Source organism: Malaya genurostris, chromosome 3 (assembly GCF_030247185.1).
Source record: "Malaya genurostris strain Urasoe2022 chromosome 3, Malgen_1.1, whole genome shotgun sequence".
In the NCBI taxonomy this organism is placed as follows: domain Eukaryota; kingdom Metazoa; phylum Arthropoda; class Insecta; order Diptera; family Culicidae; genus Malaya; species Malaya genurostris.
In genome coordinates this window covers 272,323,361-272,348,705 of record NC_080572.1, presented here as the reverse complement: position 1 = coordinate 272,348,705, position 25,345 = coordinate 272,323,361, and the positions used below count along the sequence as shown (strand labels likewise).

General features: G+C 38.1%; 1 protein-coding gene across 1 annotated transcript in view; it reads right to left on the bottom strand.

Annotated features, from left to right (window-relative positions):
* LOC131437353 (calcium uniporter protein, mitochondrial) overlaps positions 1 to 25,345 on the bottom strand; it is a 394,136-nt gene that overhangs the window by 356,540 nt on the left and 12,251 nt on the right. The window lies entirely within an intron of this gene.

The following is a 25,345-nucleotide window of genomic DNA, read 5'->3' as shown; positions in this document are numbered from 1 at the left end:
TGCTCAATGAGCCAGCTTCGCTATTATTGGCTAGTCTGAACTGTGTTTGTGTCTAAACTTTTAGCGAAATAAAAAAACCCACCATTGAAAAAGTTCAGTCCGAAATTTGCTCGTGCAATGGTTGGTGTTTTTTTTCGTGGTTGCTGGTAATTTCTACGGTCACGCATATCGTGTTTACCTATTTGCATCCCCCGCATTCGCACTACCAGCAGATGCTGTTCGAGCCAATTGGAAAATATTGTAGCTTCGACATTGACATGTAAACAACTGGTTGGCGAGTGTTTCATTTTCAACACATTAAACGAATTGTATGGAATAGTTTATGTTCATGAGTTGGCATAGACAAAGTCGACCTGACAAAAAAAATCCATGCAAGTTAAACAATCGGTTTTCACCTACGCCAACGGTAAGATAAATTCAGAGTTAAAATCAGTCATTAGTCCAGTCACGTACCCAGAGGGGGGGGGGGGGGGTCCTCCCAAAAATCAGAAACCGAAGCGAAAGTAAGTTTGAGAAATATGATGGGGCTATTGAGCCTGTAAACTACACCGAGGAAACGAAGCAGAAACAGTGTCCACATAAAATGGAGGATGAAACCGGGGTAAAATAAATGACAATAATAAAAGTAATACATAAAATATACACGAAATAGTAGTTTAGTTTTTGAAGCTATAAGTATTCATAACGTATGAAGTTTTTTTGGGGCATATTTGAGTCAACGCCTGAGTTAAGGTACTATGGAAAAAGGTTGGGAATCGAACCCACGCGGGTTGCGTAAAAGGCATCGACTTGCCCATCACGCTATACCCGTCCCCAATATGGGAAAAAGAATGTTCCATTTAACGAAGCGTTTCACTCGAATTTATCGTGATTATCGTTACGTTAAGTTAAAGAAGCTAGAAAGCTTTGCGTACGACAATTTTCATAATTATAAGGTTACAAATCATATGACTTGTTTTGTGGAAATTATTAATGTTAAAAACCGCTATAAGGGTTAGATTCTTGAGGAAAACGAATTAGGATGCGTTACTTTTAAAGAAGTTATAGACGTTACGAAGAGTTACATGCGTTACTTTTCTGTAAGTTATAGGCGTTACGAAGGCTATACTTGATTTCGACTCGTGTAATAATCGTGGAAAACTGGAAAACGGCTGTCTCAGTCTTATAATACAGACGAATGTTGTTTACTGTCCGACGTTTCGGCCTTTGGTGTAGACCTTTTACAAGGAAAACTGGAAAATTTTATTGCGTTACATTGACAAAAACATAAAGCGTTGAACAAATAATACTTAATAACGTTATTAAGCTCATTGTTTTTTGATCACCATCAGAATAGTCGTTAAATTAAGTAGTTGTGACACTGTACGTAATTTATGCAAACAAAATATTTGTTATGTAGTCAATAGTAAGAGTTGTTTCGAGTAATTTTTGGTTCAGTTTTTATGTAAATGACCATTTGTTTGCGTCGTATCTTAAAGCATGTTCTAAAATTAACCAGACAACGTAGCGTCAGGCATCGACATTTTGACTATAAACGATAGACTTTAGTAAGTTTTTATATTATATTATTTGTTCAACGCTTTATGTTTTTGTCAATGTAACACAATAAAATTTCCCAATTTTTCTTGAAAAAGGCCTACACCAAAGGCCGAAACGTCGGACAGTAAACAACATTCGTTTGTATTATAAGACTGAGACAGCCGTTTTCCGGCGTTACGAAGCTTTACATGCCTTACTTTTTCGTGAATCATAGGCGTTACGGGGCGTTACTTTTTAGTAAGTTATAGGCGTTGTGGAGCGTTACGAAGCGTTACTTTTTTGTAAGTTAAAGGCATTACGAAGCGTAACATGCGTTACTTCTGTGTAAATTATAGCCGTTGCGAAACGTTACAAGCGTTACTGATTTGTAAGCTACAAACATTACATGTGTTACTTTCGTTAAGTTTTGGGCGTTACGAAGAGTTACATGCGTTAATTTTTGGTAAGCTATAGGTTACAAGCATTACATGAGTCACGTTTTTAGTTAATCATAGGCGCTACGCAACGTTACTTTTTTGTAAGTTAAAGGCATTACGAAGTGCAACATGCGTTACTTCTGTGTAAGTTATAGCCGTTACGAAGCGTTACAAGCGTTACTGATTCGTAAGCTACAAGCATTACATAAGTTACTTTTTTCAAGTTTTGGGCGTTATGAAGCGTTACTGTTTTCAAGTTTTGGGCGTTACGAAGAGTTACATGCGTTACTTTTTGTGAATCAGATGCGTTACAAAACGTTACTTTTTTGTAAGTTAAAGGCATTACGAACCGTAACATGCGTTACTTCTGTGTAAGTTATAGCCGTTACGAAGCATTACATGCGTTGCTTTTCTGTGAGTTATGACGTTACGAAGCGTTACAAGTGTCAATCACTTGTAAGCTACAAGCATTGCATGAGTCACTTTAAGTTTTGGGTGTTACGAAGAGTTACAAGCGTTACTTTTTAAGTAAGTTATAAACGTTACGAAGCGTTTCATGCGTTACTTTTTTGTAAGTTATAGGCGTTACGAATCGTTACATGCGTTACTTTTTTGTGTGCTAGTGGCGTTACGAAGCGTTACTTTTTATAAGTTATATAGTCGTTACGAAGCGTTACATACGTTACTTTTTTCAAGTGTTGGGCGTAACGAAAAGATAAGCTACAAGCATTACATGCGTTACTTTTTTCAAGTTTTGGGTGTTACGAAGCATAACATGCGCTACTTCTGTGTAAGTTATAGTCGTTACAAAGCGTTACATACGTTACTTTTTTCAAGTGTTGGGCGTTACGAAGCGCACTCGTTTGTGAGTTACAAGTGTTACGATGCGTTACTTATAGGCGTTACGAATCGTTACATGCGTTACTTTCTTGTTAGCTATAGGCGTTACTTTTTATGAGTTATTTACGTTACGAAGCGTTACTTGTTTGTGAGTTACACTGATCAAAATTAGCACGATGACGTATCTTATCGAAACGAAAACTTGTATCTAATTTGGAAGGAAAATGAGCATCGCGAGAAATCAGAAACAGAAACGAAAAAAGAGTTTTAAAAATTTTTAGGGCTGTTGATCCTGTAGATTACACCGTGAGATAGGGGACGAACGCAAGCGCATTTCGAGTACATGTTTGGTTCAAGCCATTATTATGACTGAATAGAACAGAATGATTACCCGACAATACACTAAAGTCTGCACGAGTGCCTCGAAGGGCCTCTCAATGGGGTGGAAAGATCACAATGTCGGTTTTCTGGGATCGACATAGTATACTTTTGGAGGACTACCTCAAATTAAAGAAAAAGCTAGTATTAGCGTGCATTAATGAAGCGATTGAAGACCGAAATCGCTGTGAAATGGCCTTACATGAAGCACTTCCGCATCGTTACCATGGTTGAAATCAACGGTTCAGGTGTCAATTATTTGGGAATCATCCTCGTTCACCTGATTTGGCTTCCTCGTAATATTCTTTATGCTCAAACCGTTATTTATTTATGAGAAATTTATGTGAATTTCGTTTTGTGAATTTCACAAATTTTATTTGAATAAAAGTGGAAAAGTTTGAAGTGTGTGTTAACAACGCCGGTGGAAAACACACCGAGAATTAGCAATTTTCAGTAACATTATTTTTTTATCTGAGGGCCCCTTCCGAAACGAAATCCTGGGTACGGGCCTGGTCATTACTAATGTCGTTAGTAGTCTGAAACCGAACCAAATTCATAAAATTGAGTAGAATTAGTACTACGCAACTGAAGTATTTGCAAACTCGATATAAGAAGCAAGATTGATCCGAATTTTAATTCAATGGCTTTGAAACTAGATTCCAAAAAAACTTCAAATAATAGTTGTACAGAAATAAATAAGAAATGTTGAATCCAACAACAACAAAAAACCGACGTACCAAATAATCTTGAGTTGAGTTATCAGCTTAGGTCATGTCAGTTGCACTAAAGCATTTAATAAACACGGTGTGTTCAAACTGGTAGCCTGGAGATAACTGGTAAATCGAAACAAAACATTAGCTCCGAATCAGCAGCGCAGTTTGACAAAAAAAATAAGAAAGATCTATGAACAATTGAACGGTCAAGAGTTGGAAACGGAGCCAAACAACATTGTACAGGCGGTAAAATTTAAACATATAATAAAAATAATGAAAGTTCAGTTGCTTGATGCGGTGCAATGTGGCCTAGGAAGTACAATAACCAGATTCGCGTTTAATCGCGAGTATTGTTCTCGTCGTTGCCAGTTTCTCGTTCCAAAAGCCATAGTCATTAGAAATCTCAACCGGTTGAATTATTTCCGATATAGTGAATATAATCGTTCCTTTGTTTTGATGTTGAGGAACTACTCTTTTGTATAATAAGGTTTCCTTTTGATTAACTAATAATGGGTGCTTAGGAAATTGCGCTTTGGAATTCATACCAATCGTACAATTTAATAGCATGATTGCCGCTCCATCGTTCTCTAGGAAATGATATGAAAAACAAAGAAATTCCCTATTTAACAGGAAAACAAAGACTCATCAGACTGATTTATGCACGCTCGTTCAATGTTACTCTAAAGTGGGTACAATTGAACTCATTTTGGCTAAAAGTGGAACAACTGGCCCTTATTACCGGTATCACTTTCACTTTCACATTTACTTCACTTACATGTCACTCCGCTTGATTTTTCCTTTTACCAGTATCACGCATAGTGAAGTGATCACTATAGTGAAAAAAACTTATTTTTTTAACTAAATGTTGGTGGCGTGATGTTCATAATGACATCAAGTGCATCCAAGGAATTACTTCTAAGAAGTTATCTTAATAGTTCTTTAGATAACACTTAGAGCCAATGGGACGGCTGATTTCGTATAATGTTCCCCATTGTTGTCCACTTTTCCTTTTTCTTTTTCTCCGATGCAAACGACCAGCAGCTGAATGGCACAATCGCTTTTATTTGAAGTTTTGCGAACGACCCCCAACACATCTACTCACAGTGCCTATTGATTCCAAACTGGTACCAAGCTTTGTTTTTACGTGATTTCGTTTGTAGCTTTTTTTACAAATGGGCGGACCCAACGGCCACAAAAACAGCAACATATAGAATTTTGATGTCGATTATTTTTTTTAGGATTTGCATATTTCAGTGAAAGAAAATATCAAGTTTCTTTTCAAGATTCATTTCTGGCTTTCGCAAGGACCACATTGTGGAATTCTCTACAATATTATGCGATACAGTCAAATGCTAGCTAACTTTATTTGCGCTCGTTTGGTGCGAATTTCGCACTTCGAAAAGTGCACAAAGCTAAACAAATTATTCTAGATTTGCATAAAACTGACGATTCTTGCCTATGATTTGCAAAGAAGTAATCTTAATAGTTCTTTAGACAATATTTAGAGCCACTGGTACGGCTGATTTTGTACATTGATTGAAGCACCAGTTGAATAATGCCGGGTGTAGTTCCATTGTCTTGACGTAGATGAAGTCCAGAGCACTCGATGTGTCTCCGTTCATGGACTATCATAGACTGAAGTTAGCAAACGTGCCACAGGGTCTATTTATAGATCCGGTTGAATTTCGGTCGTATTTGGACCTATTTTTTCACTATTTAATCTTACTCAATCTTACACCTTCTTTGATTTGTTTCGTGAAAGAATTAAAGAAAATACTCAAACATGGAAAAAGTTGTTAAGAAATCAAATCTGGAGTAATTTCGTTACACTTTCGTGTAGTGATATTTTGAAAATGCACCCAGGTGAGCATAGTAAAGAAAGGCGTAGTCCTACGTCAATAAGTGTTCAAAGTTTTAAAGTGCCAAGTGCGTATTCCTGGAACTGTAATCAAAACCGGGGGAAGGTTTATTAAATTAAATAACACTCTGATACTTCAATTTGTCATAGCACGTAAAGTTTATCACCTTGAGTTACACCAGTTTACAGGCCAATTTGTTACCGTTGGTTCCATCTGTTCAAACAACTCATTCTTGATTGATATTCCATTATAACTACGACATCCCGAATAAAGAGATATAAGAATAATAATATCGGAATCTCCTCACTAACAGAAAAACCGTTTATTCGAAAAAAAATAGTGGTAAAAAACTACACGCAATAGAATTTCAAAAACTGTTTTGACCATGGGAAGTGAAAGTTATTTATCATTGCAACAACAATATTCTAACATATTTATAAATGATTCTACCGAAAACAATAACATTGGTTCATTATTTTCACGTTTCGCCTTCGGCTCTCATCAGTACGTAAGCTAATTATACTAATTATGCCAAAAGTGTTCTGCAAATAGCATTACCTTCATGTCTGACTTAGTGGCTTGTGCAATTAATGCACGTTGAAATAAGAAATAGTTATTTCCATTTGACATAAGATCCCCAAAATAATTAGCCTATTTTTTATGTAGGACAGTAAAATTTAATAATAAAAGATCCAAAAACATAGTTTCGTAGCGGGTAAATTGAATGTTGATTTCTATTAGAGACTACAGGATGGCACTAGTATAATTCATGATTGATTAACTGTTTGGCTGGATCACAACCGTTCCGTTTCTGTCGACCATAAATCAACTTTCTTCGCTTATTTCATTACATCCTGTTCGGATCCGCCTTGACGCATCATTGCTAGTCCGATGACAATGATCAATTCATCATTCTGCTAATGGATTCAGATATCCTGCACTCACTAGTGCACTCGAAAACGGTGCGAAAAATCCAGATCCAGACAGGTCAAATATTACGTCATTATAGAAGTCACAACAATAACTGGGAGCAGATGAGTTTAAATAAATTTGCATAATTCAGTTTCACGAATCGGTCGACCGCTGATTGACCACTGAAATCGCATTCCAATACGTCACGAATAACCACACTTATTGGAACTGATTTATGCTAATACCTGTCGAATGATTCAATTTCATCAGAGCATTGTTGGCTAATATCTGTGTGCATATTTTCCTTCCTGTTGACCTGTTCGATTCGTTCCACATCAATGATTTTCCGGTACCTCAGTCACTCGTGGGCTTCATTCAATGATTTTCAACTGAAAGAAATCAATTTGCACTTAAATTGGATAAATGTTATAAAAATTACTCTGTAGGTTTTTATGAACATAAGCTCTAGCGAGTCAACTCTAGCCGAAAATAACTCAAAAAGGTAAATAATTTGTTGCTAATTCGTTGCTAATAAGTAATGATAATTTTGAATTTGATGAGAAAATTTTATTTATTTTTTCGGATACTTCGCTAAGTTTATATGAAGCTAACGAAGCACCTCTCCCAAATAAGCTGGAAAACTAAAGTGGATAAATTGTTTCTTATTAGTTGCTAATTAGTCACGTTACTTTGAATTTCTTGCTCATTTCTTTTTATTTTTTAAGTACTACGCTAAGTTACTATGAAGTTAACTTAGTAGATTTCCTGAATAAGCGATTTGTTCTCAATGGCAAGATACCAAATCAGACCAATCAGACAGAACGGAACAATTGTGTAATTTTGAATTTGTTGCTCAATTGAAAAAAAAATCTATTACTTCGTTAAGTTCCAACAAAAGAAATTGTCACTTATTTTTCGTCATTTTCGTGTCTTTTGATTCAATGCGTTTAACTGTTATTGATTCTGCTCAATTGTAACCAAAAACTAAATTTTGCGGATTTGTCGTCCGCAACTGCAAATCACTTGTCAAATCAGAAATTTTCTAGCGTACTTGGGCATCTTCTCATAGCTATGGGAAACTGCCGGAAGTCCATCATAACGTATGTTTCGTTCGTCAGTTTGCATTCTGAATACCTCTTGAAACAAGCCTTTTCATGACTTCCAAAATTGTATTTAGACCTTTTGGTTTTGTTTCAGTGTCCGGTTAGGATCCATGCTGGTACGATAGGTTTAGCCGAGTATGACTACTCTCGCATTAGTCTGCTTTCGTCTACGCACACTTTTTCGTCCGGGATCGGTTGGTATTGGACAATATACCAGATGTCGTATGTTCGAGTACTAACTTGGAAAGATTCTTAGTGACTTCATATGAACTTAACGAAGTAATAGAAATTTTTTTTTGAATTGAGCAACAAATTCAAAATTACATAATTTTTCGGTTCTGTTTTGTTCTGATTTGGTATCTTGCCATTGTGAACAAATCGTAACCCAGGAAGGACATGCCAGGAAAAAGTTTAATATTAAAAAGAAAATAGAGGTGAATTGGTGTGTCGTGAGACAACTGTGGTGATTTTAGCATTGAAGATAAGGAGCGATCCGAAAGGTCAAAATTTTTTCGAGGAATTGGAGACTATTCTACCTGATTATCCAAGAAAACAAAAGAAAGTATCTTTTTTTTTTCGCCATTTCCGTCTCTTTTGAGTCAATAAAAATGACTTTTATTGGATCTGCTCAATTGTAACAAAAACTATGATTTGTTGTCCGCAACTGCAAATCACTTGTCGAATCGGAAATTTTATAGCGTACTTGGACATCTCCTCAAAGCTACGGGAAACTTCCGAAAGTTCATCTTAACATATGTTCCGTTCGTCAGTAGGCATTCTGAATACCTCCTGAAAAACTTCTTTTCCAAATTGATCCAGACTGTCTTATGAAAAGGGCTAAACATTTTAACCAAATTTTGTTCAAAGAGTTTTTGTCGAAAATGACAAGTCCTACAAAAAAGTTTTATACTAGTGATTTTCACAAAATCATTAAAAAAATTTCAATGAAAATACTGAAAAAGTTCATATCGAGTCATGCACTGAGAAAAACTGATTCTAAAAATTTAAAATCGATTTACAAAACAAAACCATTATTGATTTTGATAAAATTTTGTCCCATGACAGGTACTTAAGTTCCCTACTGACCAATCATACATTGCAAGATGGGCACATTCATGGAAAAAGTTTTCAAAAACCAAAACTGTTTCATGTCCAAACTGATTTTTTTATTCAGTGTATTTTTATTACTTATCGAATTTTACACTGAAACAAATCGATCTTAAACATTTGAAGAAGTCTTGTCCCATCATCGATAATTATGTTCCCTACCAAGCTTCCATACATTGTTTGTAAGATGGGTGTTTTAAAGGGAAAAAAGTTTTTCTAACAAAAACTGTTTTCTTTTCCAGCACTGATACTTTTTGCAATTATCGGACAAACTGGCAGTAGGGTATTCGGTGAAATTTTCCCACAAATTGAGATTCATTGGAATCTTGGATGATTATGACTTTCAGTTTAGTTCAGTTTTCGATAAAAAGACACTGTAAACTTTTTTTATTAAATTAAAATGAATTCAATTCGTGAACCTTTTTCAGTATTTTAATTGAAGAATTAGACTGATTTTGTGAAAATTCCAAGTATAATACCTTATTGTACGCTTTGTTAGTTTTCGTCAACTATTTGAAAAACATATGGTTAAAAAAGCTTCGCCCTTTTTAAAAGACAGTCTAGATAAATTTTGGAATGACAAAGTATGCAATGTGACATTTTAGGACAAAGTATACATGTCCCGAAAGTTTCATTCAAATTTGAAAAATTCTGCCAACTGCGAATATGAGTTAACGCGAAATCCGTCTTTTTTAAGTAAATTATAAAATCATTTATTTTTATTTAATAATATAAGTTTAAAGGCACTCTGCTTAAGCTCCAAGATGCCGAGGGTAAATCAATAATGATCTCAAGCTTGGATGAATGAAACTTACGTGAGTAGAGATTAGAGGTGCAAGTGAGATATTATTGTCATATATCATGCACTCAAACTACAAGGTGTTTTTGTAAGAAAGTTCGAAAGAGTTTCAAATTTTGAGTCTACTATGAGAACAATAAAAAATGCCATTAATATTACATTAACCTTCACTTACGTACTTGCCGGATGCTTGGCCACCAAAAGAAATTGATCTTCAATGTAAACTTCTCTAGATAGCCGTGTAGTGTCGATAGCGGTCCTGAATTGGCTAAGAATACACGACGGCCAAATTGTTCCACCAAACAGATAAGCCGTGTGACATCCGGCAGAATTATTTCAACCAAGAATTGTTCCACCGTTTTCCTGTTCCATGTCGTAAAAAGCCACTAAAACGGGAGCTCGCAAGTCAAGGTGTATTTCCGTGTCGAGGACTGAAAGGCAGTCGTAAACGGAACATTTGAGGGCCTTGCCCTTTTGGAGCTCAAAATGCCGTGTCACAGTTAGGCTGATTAATTAGAGGCATAGACAGAAATATGTCTATTTTTCTGCATATTTGACCTCAAAAGATGATTGATGCAGTTGAGATTGCACAAATTCGGATACTAGAAATTGTCTGGGTTGAGTTATATAGAGCTGATACCACGAATGATAGATCTAGTTTTATCACTGTCAACTAGTTAGATAAAGCACAGAATTCGTTCTAGGGCTGCATCCAAACATGCCAGCAACTGGCACAGCTTGCGAACTTTGCGCTCAGGAAATAGAATTTTTACCAGATTTGAATCTGAAAATGTTAAAATGTCTATTGCATTTTCCCAAGCATCATTGCCGGATTCTTGTCACATGGTTACTATTCAGCGCGCAGAGTATTGTTTTTGTGTTTTGTGTAAGTGTTATTGCGTGATTCATAGCATCTGATATGTAACTGTCCCGCATTGACACAACTACGTATTCGGGTTTTTGGTTCTCCATATGTGGTTGAGTCTGTGTATGACCAGCTAAAATTGAAGGATATTCTTTCGTTTCTCACCCAATGTTGTAAGAAGCTATAGTCAGAGATGTTCCTCCTGGAGTGAATGAATCCTTTCTGTATTAACCTTAAAAGGCTTTAGCAGATTGTGCACATCCGAACTTACTTCTGCTCATACGTATTGCGAATCGTTCTGCCTTCTTCCGAGAATGCAGGATGGTGTCGCTTTTGCAAAATCTCTAAATCCTCTCGAGGGTTGAAGGTTTCATGAAATGCGCATTTTGGCACCTGCAGATCGTTCAGCATCCTTTCATGAATGCAGAACGATTTATTTCTTGTTGTTTAGTGCTGTTTTCCCACTTCACTCACTTCAAAATTCTCTATCATGTTCCTTTTATCCTTCCCTTCCCATCAGGAAAATGATGAGAAGTAACGGCAAGTTACAAATCTCCAAATAAGTAGGGGAACGTGCCACTTGAGCCTATTAGTTCTGATTCCTGAACTGTAAAATCTCCCCAAAATAGCGAAAAACCACATTAAAAAAAAAACAAAAAACGTTGGGGTCTGGTATTCTACACGAAGAAAGTGTGTGTAAAACATTTCAAGAATGTATTGTCAAATTTTCAAGTCAATTGAAGCAGAACTCTTTGTCCTGTGAGTTTACCTCTTGGCTCTTCGCAGTATGAGAAAAAAAAGATAAAGGCCCATAACTTCCAGAGGTTTGTTCCGATAAGCATGAAAATTTCACAGAATATTCTTGAAATGTTTTACTATAAGAAAATACTATGAAAACAAATAAATCTTTTTCAAGTGTTATACCCTACCAGCCCCTTAAGTAGCTAGATATTAGAGAAGCAAGTGAGATATTATTGTCATTTATCATGCACTCGAACTACTAGGTGTTTTTGCAAGAGATTTCGAACAGTTTTCAAATTTTGAGCCGACTATAAGAACAATCAAAAATGCCATTTACGTTACATTGACTTTTTCTTAGATAAATAAAAATGACACAGTCTTTTTTACGTGAAAGTAGGCTATTCCAGAATACCGCACTCGACTTCTTTTCAAGTTAAAGGGCTGAAAAGTCACCACTTGTGGCTGAACACCCAATTTAAATCTTAATAATTGAATTTTAACTCATATTCCAATAAATAGTTATTGAAAAAAAAGTTACAGAGCGAATTTTTACTTTGAGGGTTTTCATAGATTTTTTCCCACTGTGCAATGGGCGGTTATTATCGCGGTACCACTGCATGACTTCGCGGCTGTAGTGGCTACTCGCCAAATCTTGCCAAAACTTCACGGGACCTTTATGGGCTTTAATGAAAGGTAGTACGCGGCTTTTGAGGCATTCTTGCTTGTACAACTTCGAACCCATCATCGTCTTATTCGTCACGAACATTTTGATTTTTGCTATGCAGCTGCATATTCCTTGCCAAATCTTCAGTTTTTTTTTGGCAAAAATTGTCCATAAAAGCAAACTTAAACTTCGCAGGAATATCATCTCGTGCCGTCGCCAGTGTAGAATTTTTGGCCAGGAAGGCTGTCCGAAATTCTTTTTGACGTAGATTTTTTTTTGTCGATGAGCAGTCATTCTTGGTACTTCGTCAAAACCTACTGGTATAATTTCCGTGCCGCTGCAACACAACAAGAGATTCCGGATTCTAACTGGACAGAACTTCAAACTAATAGATTGTGAACATCGCTGGAAATAAATGCTACTCGCTACAGAAATTCGATGGCACATAGACGCATTTAAAGACTGTCCCAGAAAGTATGGACGCACTTTGATTTCGCTGTAAATAATTCACAAGTGTTAGATATTCAAATTTTATTCGATATACTGATAATATTAGACTACAACAACAGAATATTATTCTCAACATTTGCTACTTAGCCATTGTAGACTAGCTGGCGCACCTTCTTGCGAACGTTCCTCATTAAATTCCGAACAATTCATCAATTGGTCGAAGTTGTGGGCAATTTGGTGGATTCATGTCTTTTGGGACGAAAGTGACATTTTTGGTAGTATACCATTCTACCGTTGATTTCGAGTAGTGGCAAGAAGCAAGATCTGACCAGAAGACAACAAGATCCTTGTGGCTTCGAATCATGGGTAGAAGTCGTTTTTGTGAACATTCCTTGATGTATATTTTGCTGTTCATTGCTGATGAAGGGTTTCGAAATCTTACCGCAGCTACAAATTGCTTGCCAGACCATAGCTTTCTTACCAAATTTGTCGACTTCAATCGATGTCTCGGACTGGTTTAACACTTGCCCTTCTCGCACCGTATAATATTGTGGTCCCGGAAAGGATTTGTAATCGAGTTTCACGTAGGTTTCGTCGTCCATGATTATGCAGTTCAAATTTCCTTCAAGAATCGTATTGTACAGCTTTCGAACCCTCGGCCTGATCGATGCTACTTGTTTCGGGCTACGTTTCGGTTGTTTCTGCTTCTTATAGGTTCGAAGATTCAAACGTTCTTTAGCACGAAGAACATTTGACTTCGAAGTGCCCACTTTTTTGGCCACACCCCGTACTGAAACCTCCTTCTTTTGATCGAATGCCTTCAGTATACGTTTATCCAACTGAGGGTTAGCAGGACCTTTTTTTTCGACCCGTTATCGGTTTACCCTCAAAATTGTTATCCTCACCGAACTTCCTGATTACATTTCGCACGGCTTTTTCACTTACTCCTTCCATTTTTGCTGTCTTTCTCAGTGACAGTCTGCGTTCTGTGCACCATTTGTACACAATTTTTCGACGTTGCTCTGCTGAAAGTCCACGCATTTCGAAACAAACTAATGGAAACGAATAAACAACTGCACAAGTGGTTAGAGAAGAGTGTAAACAATTGGACGCAGCCATAAAAATTGACAGATTCTGAACCATTGCGAAATGGCAGCGATTTTGATTGCGTCCATATTTTCTGGGACAGTCTTTAATCCCTCGCATGTTTTTTAATTTCTTTATCATTATAAAACTAATTTGAATAAGTAAGAATACTCCAGACATAAGGCGCCAGACATGATATTACCTAACGACCATTTATCTATTTCATGTACCCCCACAGCCTGATCGGAAGGTTAAATACATATAATAACAATAATAATAGTAATACTGATAGTCCCCAGCCAAATCCGCCTTTGCACTAGATTTACGAACGGACTCGGTGCCACAAGAATGTTGGATTGTGGTTGCTTGATGCACCACAGCGAATCACAGTCTGAACCCAGATTTCTTCAGATTCCATAATGTACGTATGTCTGACTATAGGAAAGCAATTATACTCAAGCATGTTATTGCAGAAGAACGACGATGTTGAAATCTGATTCTGATCAACAGTAAAGTAGCAACAGAATGTCGCATTTGCTTAGATCAAGGAAATGATAATACGGGATACAGTCGGCTTCAAATCCAGTTTATCAATTTGAGACCAAAGTTTCTTGTCGTTAAAACATTCAGGTATTCGTTTCGATTGCTAACGAGGTCAGTGGCAACTTTTTTTTCAGTGCCCAATTTCACTCAGCGGAAAACTGGAGAATCCAATCATCGGTAGTCTTTGTAAGTGCATTATTTTTTATGCTGGTGCCGTTTCTATCTTCATCTTCCACCGGTTCGGTAGATACATTACAGACAGTCGCCGTACAACAGCAGCAAACTTGGATCCTTGGAACGCTCGCCAATGCGGCAGCAATAAAACGAGTAGCTAGTCGAGAGAAACAACAACAAAAAAGTACGTTCCACCATCTAGGCTCCAACAGTGAAGAATGTCGGATTTTGGAATTTTACCGAAATCCAACATTGTCGAACCGATTTTGCCAGCACCGTGAATGTGTGTATGTGTTTGTGCATTTGATTTTTTTATCCATAAGCTTGTAGAGGACTTTGTTCATGCATTTATTCACTACAATATACCCGTTGTTCACTATTTTTTTTTTCAATCGAAACCAAAACAAGCACATGGATTTTTCGTCGAGAGGAAGTTGTTTTTCGTTGTCAAGTGTTTAGTTTTACCAGGACGACATAGTTAGTGATATTGTCATTATGTACTGCAATTTTGGGTTTTCTTCCACTCCGCTGGATTTTCCAGTGAAAACAGCCTGGTTCAATTGATCGGTATTCTGTTGTCCTGCAATCTAACGATGCTATGCGATGCTATTTACCACCACAAATGACGGAACAAAATTGTGCTGAAATGGTGCCAAAAAACTAGATAAATGATGCTATGTGCTTCGAACATGTCTCGGAAATGTTATCGACTACCGTCTTCTATTCCTGTGAGTTGCCTTTCGTTGGGAAGACCGAGATCCTAGAATAATACATCAGACTGTTAGACATTATTGTTATGTCGCAGTTTTAACTCAGTGAAAATAATTAGCACCTGTCGGAATGAAATATTCGTCTGTTTCATGCAGTGCAAGTTCACTCGTCAACCACCATCTCACAGAACAGACATTCTTTTTTCGAAGAAACATTTCGAGCGTCACCGAACAACATAAAAATAGACTACAATTTTGCAAGTCGTTAGCCACCACCAGTTCGACACCGGACATACACTGGTGGAAACTCGAGCCGAAACCGGAAAGAAGCAGCACGATTTTCCACCGCCAGTCACGCGCACACACGTTCTGTAGCAACAACGTGCAAGCAAAGTGAAAGTACTGTTCTTTTAATCCGGGTCAATAAAATAAACTTCGAATTGGCTTTTCAGGTCTTTGCAGGGATACAGGTGTGATTATTTGTTGATTGATACTAGGAGTCAATTTTCGTCTAAATTAGAAATCAAAAATTCCAATTCCAATAGTGATATTCTAAGCTAATCAGTCTTTCTCAAGACTATTAAACTAATCAGCCTTTTTCCAGACTAACAATCTCCAGAATTATTCTTCGAGATAATCAGTCTTACTCAAGACTAAGACTTATTCAAACTAAGAGTCTACGCCAAGACTAATTTAGCCTAGTTAATTTATATTCTTAAAAAACGTCTGCACCCACTCGGAAAGGCAGCAGGTCTAAGGTTAAAAATAGATTAAACCGAAAGAACTCTCTTTCCGTTAATCCAAAGCCTTCTAAAAACATTCTTGATCTTACAGAATCAGATTGACAGCGGATGTTCGTCCCGTTCCGCAAATCCAATGCCGTCAAAAAAACCTGTTTTAATCCACCTAGTGGTGTAATGATGCCTTTCTCATGTATAATATTGTGGTATTCTATTCAAAATTTTTCTCTTCGATTTTTGAAAAAAAACCAAAGGATTGCTTGTGCATGAACTAGTATAACATACAGAATGAAACAGTGCTTTGCTCGAGTAGGTCATCCTTAAGAAAACGAAGTGGATTCACTATTATATGCACTTCCGGTACCGGAACCCGAGAACCGGTATAATCGAAGTCGGCTCGTACGGCCACCAACTAACATGACGTACAAACTCTACTAGTTTTTATTCAAATTTTGAAGATTTTATACAATTCTACCATTGCACTCTAAATGCCGATTTAAATGTTTGTTGTGTCCGAAAATAAGCAGTAATTTTTGGTAGAACAATAAGACCTTTCATTTCAGCCTAAGATTGGGAATAAGGGTTTTGAGCCCAGTTTACAAAATTTTTTACGATTTCGTTCCGCCAGTTTAAGTGACGGTGTACAATATCGAACGCACTTTACCCTATAACTCCTGAACCGGAAGTCGGATCCGGATGAAATTCAGGAATTCCGTATAGGACCGTGAGACCTATCATTTGAATCTAGGTTTGTGGAAATCGGTCAAACCATCCCTGAGAAAAGTGACTGAGATTTGACACATACACACAGAGAGAGAAAGAAAGAGAGAGAGAGAAAGATTGCTCAGCTCGATGAATTGAGTCGAATGGTATATGACACTTGGACCTCCGGGCCAATTTTTACTAGTCGGTTTTTCAAGTGATTGCATAACCTTTCTATTAGGTGTACAACTTTGCCTCGGCCGTTTTTTTCCAAAACTTGAAGCTTTATTGCGAAAAAGTGCTTACAGATGTATTATTCAAAGTATTGTCCGTCGCTAGCGACAAGTTTCTCCCATCTTTCCGGAAATTTTCGGATCCCGGCTCGAAAAAAGAGTCTTTTTGACGCTATCCATGAAGCAATCCATTTTTCCAACTCTTCGAAGGATTGAAAATGTTGATCTGCCAGGCCGTGTGCCATCGAACGGAATAGGTAGAAGTCAAAAGGGGCGACATCTGGAGAATACGGCGGGTGGGGCAAGACTTCCCATTCCAGCGTTTCAGGTACTTTTTTACCACTTTTGCGACGTGAGGCCGAGCATTGTCGTGTTGGAGGATGACTTTGCCATGTCGCTCTTGATACTGTGGCCGCTTTTCTTTTAGCGCGCGACTAAGGCGCATCAGTTGCGTTCGGTAACGATCTCCTGTGATGGTTTCACCCGATTTTAAGAGCTCGTAGTAAATTGTTATTCATCTTCGAAGGTTTTTTCTCTTCCACCATCATGTTTGTCTTCGACATCGAAAACACCATTTTTAAAACGTTGAAACCACTCCCGACACGTTCTTTTACTCAGAGCAGCATCACCGTAAGTTTTTGAAAGAATTCGATGCGCTTCAGTTGCATTTTTTTTCGAATTGTAACAGAAAAGTAAGACTTTCCGCAAATGGCGAGAATTGGGCACATAAACAGACATTTTAGAGCGTGAATAATACGAAAACAAGAACAACTGTCACTGAAACGGCGATGACAATTCGTTATGCACTGTACACACTCGCTTTAAAGGCATTATCATCTATGTATTTTAACCAGCCTCAGCCGGTACAGCCACCTATCGGAAAACGGCGGAAGCAAAGTCGTACACCTGATATATGAGAAAGGCAAAAACATTCATGATATTCTTCCTGAACCTGATTGCAGCGACATAGAAGAAAATTCTTCCAAAATCCTTAAAATGAGCGATTGTGTTTGTCCTTCTCATATAGAAAGGCTAGACAATCACTGTGAAAACCGACTTTTGAACCAACCGAGGCCCGAAGAGCCGAATGTCATAGCCAACTCAGCTCGGCGAATTGAGCAAATATCTCTCTCTCTCTCTCTCTCTCTTTTATATAGGAGGTGAAATCGCCGGATCATCAAGCTACCTGCACATAAGTGAACTTGGTATGTGGGATTCAAACCCGAACTAAAAAGCCCCCTAAGCTTCGTTCCCCTAATCCTACCGGGACAACCATAAGGTATTACTTCGACAGGGGGGCTGTGCTGAAGCACCACCGCTCTCGATTCGCTGGCGTCTCGACTACCCAGGACTGGTCTACGTCGCGAACTACCGAACTACTTAATCCCCGACGATGGATCTAGCCCACACCGACGGAAAAGTTCCCCGACGAAGGAAGTTTCCCCTGACCTAGGTTCCCAAAACCCGTGAACGGTTCGAAAGGCAGAGTGCCTGGGTCGGTCCAGTGATTCCGGTTGGAGGATGACTTCCGGTTCACTGGTGCCACGACGATCCATACCAGAGCTGCGTCGCCATCTACTCATCTAATCCCCGTCAAAGGATCTAGACTACGCCGTCGGAGAGCTCCCCGACGAAAGAGTTCCTCCCGACACCGAATCTCGTATTTCGCTACGCGGGACACTCGAATGAGTGCCGAGGTCGGTACTGTAATTTCGGTGCTCAGACTTCTACTTGGTTAGTCCCAGGTGAAAGATCTAACCTACACCGACGAAGAGTTCCCCGGCGAAAGAAGTTCTCCCGACCCCGATTATTCATGATTATGTTACCGGGACACTCGAAGGTCGAGGTCGATCCGGTGATTCCGGTTGGAGCCTGGCTTCCGGTTCACTGGCACCCCGACGGCTCGACTTCGGCGCTGTGGCTTCTACTCGGCTAGTCCCCGACGAAGAATTCCCCAACGATGGAAGTTCTCCCGTAACCGTCGCTTCCGATACCCGTGAACGGATCGATCGGAAGGATGCCTGAGTCGCTCCAGTGATTCCGGATGGAGGAAGGCTTCCGGTTCACTGGCGCCCAGACGATCCATACCGATGCTACGTCCCAATCCCCGGCGAAGGATTTAGACTACACCGACGGAGAGATCCCCAACGACTGAAAAACTTCCGAACCGACGCTTGTTCGCTGGTCCTTTAGCGGCCAGTGGTCGCGGTTGCCTGTTACTCTGCGCTCCATTATGTGTTGTTACGGACGACTTAGTCTTGTCCTCGGCGTATCATTCCTACCCTGAGTTCTCTCTCTCTCTCTCTGGTAAATTCGTCTAGTTGGCAGACCTTCTAAGTGGATATATAAATCACTTTGAGAATACGAGTTACCGATTTCCGCTTCCGAAAGCACTGGTAACAGTGAAAAAAAGCGTACGCTCCAAAATTTGGATGCATTCTTCGATATTTGTCTACAAAGCTTCATAAGTTCACAGCTCGAAAATATTTTGTGATAGTACATCTTAAGGAGCGTCGTACTTCACAAAAAAACTACATTCAAGAATATGTAAAATTGTGTGATTAGAAAATCACATGACTTGAAATCGAATGAAATAAAAAACAAAAGATTGATACCAACAGCGCGACTTGAACCGAGAAACATTAGATCACAAAGCACGTCCGTTAATCGACTGAGCCGCAGAAGCACATATATTTTTTATGAATAATTGATACATATATGCCCATACAGCGGCACTTGGTAGTCGAGTGCAGATTACACTCGGAGCCTGTAAATTTTCTGCACGACTGGAATATAGCGTCATTTGACGAGTTAAGTTCTTATAAATTGTATCGTTTGTAGAATTATGTCACCTGTAAAATTCATAACTTTTGGCATCGCTGACGACGTTGATATTATGACACGTAACCTTGAGAAGATGACGGAAAACATACATCGGACTGAAAGCTGAAGCTAGAAACACTACGCCTTCCACCACGAATATTGATAGACGGTGATGATATCGAGGTGGTTAACGAGTTCGTGTATTTGGGCTCACTGGTGACCGCCAATAATGACACCAGCAGAGAAATTCAGTGGCGTATTTTGGCAGGAAATCGTGCGTACTTTAGACTCAGAAAAACCCTTCGGTTGAGAAAAGTATGCCACCGCATGAAATTGCCCATCTACAAAATGCTCATTAGACCGGTTTTTTGTCTCTATGGCCACGAGACCTGGACTATGTTGGCAAAGGTCCAACGCGCCCTTAGTATTTTTGCAACTATCAACATAATCTCCATCAAGAGCAAACCAATCATTCCAGCGCCGCTCTAACATTGCAATACCACTTTTGTATAACGAATAATCTTTTCCTTAAAATAGGCCTCAATTTCAGCGATAACCTCTTCATTCGTGCAAAATTTCTAACCGGCGAGCATTTTTTTCAGATCTGCGAACAGCCAGTAGTCGCTAAGAGTCAATTCTGGCGAATACGGTGGAAGTGGGAGCAATTAGAAGTTCAATTCATGTAGTTTTGCCATTGTTTTGATTGCCTCGTTTTTGGTCAATAGTGAGCAAACGCGGCACCCACTTTGAACAGAGTTTTCTCATAGTCAAATGCTCATGCAATATAAAGCCAACACGTTCTTTTGATATCTTTACGATGGCAGCTAACTCACACAGCTTCACTTTTCGATCCTTTGAAATGATTTTGTGGACTTTTTTATGGTGTTACTACCTCATTTGGACGTCCACAGCGTTCTGCATCAACGGTGTCTCTACGACCACGGTTGAAGTGAGCAAACAAACGTCTTATTGTTGTTTCTAATGGAGCGGAGTCTCCATAACGCTTTTCAAGCCATTGCTTCGCTTGAACGGTATTTTTTCTCATCAAGAAGCAGTGTAAAATTAAAACATTGTTTTTGATCCATTGTTGTGAAAATAGCAAAAGTAGCGTCACAGTAACTCACAAACTGAAGAATAGAATAACATAAAATTTTAATAGCTGTCTTTTAAAGGTTAGTATTAACTGAAAAAATGTGACTGCAATAAAATTAGCGCCATCTATGTATTAGGCCCGGGACTTTCCAACCCATGTGTTACGCTGGTTATTTTTCAGTCTAATCGTCAAACAGTCCAACATGTTTCTCTTCCGTGTGAAACCCCTCTTTGACTCATACCATCTTCCTGTAACATTTAGAACTTCCAATAAGTAATAATGAATCCAATTGATTCTATATGCATATGATTTGAATGCAAATCTCCCATCCCCAGAAATCAAGCGAAACATGAAATTATTTCAGAAAATTCTGCGGACATCGACACCCCATTAATTGAAGCTAGGAATTTTTTTTTTTTTTTCATAAATACGTTTATTTCTTAAGGCAGTTTACATAAGTTTTTCTTCGCCGTAGCATCACTTTTACATAATATTCTTATCCTAATTTAATTCTAACATAGTCACAACGTTTTGCATTTATTAAAACATATTCTCTTATTACTTAAATATCATCTTAGGTAACTCGTCATTAATTATGAAATCTACTCGGAAATATTATTTGAACCAAACGATTAACTTCTATAAATTATAAAATAAGCTGTTATTTTCAGACATTTTGTTAATAATTTCATAAACTGTTTCGAGTTTGTTTGTATCATTACATTATTTTTATTCTAATTTAGCTATTGGTTGAACTCATGGACGCAGCTGGGATCAGAACTAAGTCTTGAAAGGGGCCTTTATTAAATTGAAACTCCAGTTTTCTTTATGAAATGATAAATAAGTTTCATGTATGAAAGGTCACGACAAGCAAGAATGTCTCGAACTGGGATATTGGATAGTCTACCTTGGGTACGCAAAGAATTTATTAGTTGAGATCTGACATCACGATACTCCACGCATGTCCAAACGACATGATCAATATCTCGATAACCTTCGCCACAAGCACAATGATTAGTCTCGGAGAGCCCAATTCGAAGGAGATGTGCATCTAACGTGTAGTGATTGGACATGAGTCTAGACATCACACGAATGAAATCTCTACTCACATCCAGTCCCCTGAACCATGCCTTTGTCGATATTTTCGGAATAATTGAGTGCATCCACCGACCCAGATCATCTTTATCCCAAGAAGCTTGCCAGCTGGCAAGTGTTCTTTGGCGAGACGAGCTATAGAATTCGTTGAAAGCAATTGGTCTCTCATAAATTTCACCCTCAATAGCACCACGTTTGGCTAAAATATCGGCTCTTTCATTGCCAGGAATGGAGCAATGAGCCGGGACCCAGACTATAGTGATTAGATAATTATTGTTCAATATGTCGTTCAGGCACTGTTTTATTTTGCCCAGGAAAAACGGTTCATTTTTGCCAGCAGCGTTTGAGCGAATGGAAAGCTAGGAATTTGTCAGTTATCATCGATGACAATTTTCAACTGCTCATTCGTTTGAAGAATGTTCGTCGACGACAATATATCAACGCTTTCGTGATCCTGCTATGAAAAAAAAAGGCGGGTGGGTAATGTCAGAGACATAACTGGATGTCGTGAATACGAAAAAACTGCTGCAAGTTTTCGCCTTTTTCACTAATAGAGTTTGAAGCGATGCACCTACATTAAAGTACAGATTAGTTACATTAAACGGCTACTATTCTACAACTATATATTCCAAACTTGAAACAACTCCTTTTTAATTTGCTAATATAGAAGGCTATGTACGACAAATTTGTAGTTTATTTATATTGAAGCTATTTAGTTCGAAGATATCTAATTCTTCTCGAAATTTCAGTGCGAGACAATTGCAATGGCCTGGTCTGAAATGTATCGACGATCTTCGGTATGCAAGAGTAATTTTAATAATAATAATAATGATAATAATAATAATAATAATAATAATAATAATAATAATAACAATAATATTATTATTATTATTATTATTATTATTATTATTATTATAAAGATTAATCTGTATATACGGCAACCCTGTTTCGCATGGCATATTTTCACATGACCCCATACTAGTTTAAAGATGTGTTCAACATCACCACTTCCACTTTCGCATTGCCGTTCGTAATTGAATGTGTTAGTGACGGTGCAAATTATTTTAAGTTTTATCTTGTTGAATCTTTTGGTAGGAAATATTGAGATCTGAGATGGTTCTCGTGTGTGTCTTGTTTCGGCAACAGTTGCTCAGAAAATGGTAGGAAAGCGACAAATGCAACTAGTTCCTTATGATAATCTTTAGCACTCAAAAGTGCTTTGAATTGTCTGAAAAGCACTCTGAAAAGTGCTTGAATGGGCCTTGCTTGACTTTTTGGCTGCCTTTCTACCGGTTTTCGGTGCCATCGTGCTAACGGTGTCTCGTGCGTTCAGAATAGCTGCTTTAACTTAAATGACGCTATTTCTCACATCACATTTCATTTTATACCTGCTACTGGCAGCGGTGTACGGACAGCCCCTTTGTCAAAATTCCTTTTCTTGTTCGCAGAACGGGAAACAGTGAGTCGACAGGTCTTCGATGTTGCTCTCGTGTGTCTTGTTTCGGGAACAGTTGCTCAGCAAATGGTAGGTAAAATGAACCACTCAACTTATATATGGATGCCCTTGTATAGATGCAGACATCTCGCGTTGTGATTGGCTGGTGCTGTCATGGGCAAGGAAGGGAATAATCGTATCTATTTTCACTCGGCTAGCACTCATAGACACGTTTCTACCTGATGCGAGTCACTCGATTTTATTCGTTCATAAGTGTGCTTCTGCCGAACACCCGATTGCCTCAAGTAACACCCGATCGGCAAAGCGCAATAGTTAATTCTCTCGCATTTATTCTCTCTTTCATTCGTTATGGAGCGCTGCCATTTGAATTCTGCTTAGTACATGTTCGGAACCAATCCGAACCAATGATGAGTTAACTCGCTCGGCAATCCGAATATTTGCAAGTATTTTGAATCGTGATTCAAGACGATCCATTCTTTTAACGCTCTGGAGTATAATGAAGGCAGGCGCAAAATAATCGTATCCGTGGGGTGATTTCACGAGCCGACGGGAAGTTTAAGTGCATTTTTGATTCATGCTGCAAATATGTGAAAAAAGTTGTTATTTTCTAAATTAAAGCGACATTATTTGCAGTTTTCACGATGTTGTTTCTAGTGGCCCGCTCACCTAGAAAATTTATGATACCGTATTTTCAGGTGATTGTAGTATCTCGATTTGCTATATTTCAGTAGAGGCTTGACAGTTGCCGAAAGGAACTAACATTTTCAACTGAAAACCTATTTTCTATGCACATTATATTTTCAACTTTTGTAACAGCATATTACAAGAGAGCAAAAGAAATGAATGAACAATGTTTGCTTCAATCGATAAATAATTATAAGAAATCATGAATGCAAAATTGGAAAATCAGTCTTACAATTCTTTCGGAGATATTCCCTTTGCGCGTTTTCTCGAAACCGTTAGGGAACACACGATAACAATAAAATTACTGGACCAAACTGAATATATTGCTTTTCCCTATAGAGAGGTAAAAGAATTGCTGCAAAATCCGACTTTCAAACGGATCCTCCGAGTCCCATTTTTCAGATATGGTTGAACCGATTTCCGCAAGCATCCCGTTTGAAAGCTACTAACAGATATTGAGTGGGGGGTTATATAAATATAACACATATCGAAAAAAATAGGAATAATTCTTTATAATAACGCATGCGCTATCCAAAATAATAAACATTTCAACTGTTGTTGTTTACAAATCAGCGGAAACATTCTGTTAACAATATTATTCCTTGTATCTAAAACCCTGAATCGTGATTTTTTAATAGTCTAAAATTATTAATATAACCGCTTGGTGTATGTTAGTCCCATCAGCACCCAATAAATTAAAATTCGATGAACATAGAGTAGTTCCCAATTTTCGTCTAATATGTCAATTATGGTGTTGTTTAAGTGAAACTAAATTTGTCCTCTGGGGTATCGGAGGAGGGATCACGTACGGTGATCAAGCGGTGATCACCAGAAATTTAGCAATCACAGAAGGTGATCGTGTATCACCAGTCTGGTGATTGGGTAATGGGGCAATAATTTTTTTATAATATGGCTAAGGAAATAAAGTTTTCCAACCAAACTTTTTCCTATTCAAACTAATTTATTTCAGTGTCTTTTTATCGAAAACTTCGAAAACAAAACTGAATAGAATGTCGTAATCATTCAAGAATTCAATGAAACTCAAAAAAGTATCAGTACTTGACAAGAAGTGATGATCCATAAACTCGAACGTGATAATAAAATCATAATCATTCAAAAACATTCTCACTATTATCAGTCATGCAGAGATTCTCACTGAAAATGCTGAAATTCAATATGGTGGGTGATGTATTGAAAATCAATTTAAATCTGATCTTAATATGCCACTCTGTGATTAAAAACAATTATAATGACAATTATAACTTCAATCACGAAGCATGTTTCATGCAGAGTAAATTGCAGGTACATTTTTTATGCAGGTTTAAAAAAATATGTCACTATTGCTTGCTTTTCATACACCGAAGTAACAGGAGCGGAGAACTTGGCTAGAGCGAACACAAACAAGCGCTCAAACCAGCTCGGTGGAAGAGTGCTGTAGCAAGTGTTATCGTAGCCAACAGGCTTCCCAGTAGAGGGCTGGTTCAAGTGCTGCGCACAAATATTTGCACTCTTGTTACTTCTATACACAAAATTCGTGCTAAATAGCGTTTAATAAGGGCAATAAAGTTACTTAGACCATGAGATTTAATCAACCCTAGAATTAAAACAAAGTCCTTTGTC